The following is a 2,233-nucleotide window of genomic DNA, read 5'->3' as shown; positions in this document are numbered from 1 at the left end:
CACCACAACTCTTGTGCTTGGGGCCATTATTAAGTAAAATAAGTATTACTTGAACAGTCACTCTGATAACCGAGATAGCTACTAAGTGACTGATGGGTGAGTAGCATATACAGCGTAGATACGCTGGACTAGGGGATGACTCATGTCTTGGGCAGGATGGAGTGGGACAAGCACGAGATTTCATTATGCTACTTAGACTGACGCACAATTTAAAACTCATGAATTATTTACTTCTGGAATATTTTACTTAATATTTTCAAACCATGGCTAACCATGGGTAACTGCAGCTGCAGAAGCAAAAAAACTGTGGAAAAGGAAAGGGGGCTACTGTCTATGTCTACTGGACAGCACTGCTCCGGGGGGAGCGGAGAAGTAAAACAGGCCAATGCCAACACTGTACAAGCACAGTCTCACATGTTTATGAGAAGGGCACCTAGTTTTGACGAACCAGGAAGACTTCCCAAAGGAGGTAACATCTAGAGAAAAGCCAAAGAACAGGAGGGGGAGGGTCCTCAGAAAAGTCACTCTGGCTGCTACTATATGTGATAGGATCGAATCAAGATAAAACTAGAGTCAAAAGTAGGTGGGGGCTGTAACAATAATGTAGACAAAAAAATAACGGACCTTTACAAGAATTAAACAGCACTAGAGGGATGTGAACCTTGGGCAAAATCATGACTCTCAGCTTCAGCTTCCTGTAATAATACCTACCTCACAGAGTTCTGTCAACTGACAGTCATGGTCATTGGCACCAATTCAACACCAATAGGGATCCCCACTTTGGGTGCGATGAAGAAGGGCACATTATTCAGCTCAGCTGTGATACAGCAGGGCTATGAGAGGGTCCTGGGGTCAAGCCCCTCTCTGGGTAGACAGTTCTGCTCCGCTCATTGCTGGTCTGTTCTGCTCCATGCTGGTCTGCTTTGCCCTGCACTGGTCTGCTCCCCTTTGCTTAGCTCCAGCTGGGAAAATACAGTCTTTGGTGTCTCTCAGAGCCAGAGGGGAGCTGACGTGCAGATTGTGATACAGCAGGGCTATGAGAGGGTCCTGGGGCCAAGCCCCTCTCTGGGTAGACAGCTCTGCTCCGCTCATTGCTGGTCTGTTCTGCTCCGTGCTGGTCTGCTCCCCTTTGCTCAGCTCCAGTTGGGAAAATACAGTCTTTGGTGCCTCTCAGAGCCAGAGGGGAGCTGACATGCAGACAGAAGTCCCTGCCTCTGGTCCCTGATTGGTCTGTCCTCATACAAATGAGGACTCCACATTCTCAACAGTTTGATTGATCTAAAAGGTACTGCCATCCTGATTGGTCGGAATGGAGCGGTTCTGACTGGTTGGTGGATGGGGGATACAGCTGTGCAGTTCCAACTGGATGGGGGAAAGCCTCAGTCCTCTTGGTGGAAACGGGGTTCCAGGAACTCCTCTGTAAGGAATGGCTCAGATGGCAGAAACACACTGCAGGCAGGCAGCTTGGTGCAGGCTCCTCCATGAATGCAGTTTGCATGAGAGGCCCCTGAGTAGAATGGACGATGGGCTCTGGTTTGTGGTTGTTTTCATTTGAGCCCAGTCAGCCACCAGGAACCCTTTTTAGTAGGCATATTCTTTCTTAGAACCAGTTATTTTGAGGATTTAGCCGGGCATTTTTGTTTGTTTGTTTTGTTAGTCCCGAGGATTCCCACCTGCACTGGTTATTTTAGAGTGGAAGGTGAGGGGAGAGAAACATCCATGAGAGTGAGACACATTGATTGGTTGCCTCCCACACGGAGTGGGGCGGGCACTGCAGGCAGGCAGCTTGGTGCAGGCTCCTCCATGAATGCAGTTTGCATGAGAGGCCCCTGTGTAGAATGGCCACTGGGCTCTGGTGTGTTGTTTTAATTTGAGCCCAGTCAGCCACCAGGAACCCTTTTTAGCAGGCATATTCTTTCTCAGAACCACAGTTATTTTGAGGATTTAGCCAGGCATTTTTGTTTGTTTTGTTAATCCTCACCTGAGGATTCCCCTCCTCCCCGCCCCCCACACTGATTATTTTAGAGATTGGAAGGTGAGGGGAGAGAAACATCAATGAGAGTGAGGCACATTGATTGGTTGCCTCCCACACAGAGTGGGGCCCAGGATTGAACCTGTAACCCAGGTAAGTGCCCTTGACCTGAAATTGAACCTGTGACCCTTTGGTGCTCAGAGTGGACGCTCCAACCACTGAGACACACCAGCCAGGGTAGCCAGGCATTTTTTTGTAAAG

The sequence above is a fragment of the Myotis davidii genome, unplaced genomic scaffold, assembly GCF_000327345.1.
Source record: "Myotis davidii unplaced genomic scaffold, ASM32734v1 scaffold497, whole genome shotgun sequence".
Classification (NCBI taxonomy): domain Eukaryota; kingdom Metazoa; phylum Chordata; class Mammalia; order Chiroptera; family Vespertilionidae; genus Myotis; species Myotis davidii.
Note: the sequence above shows the minus strand (reverse complement) of the source record.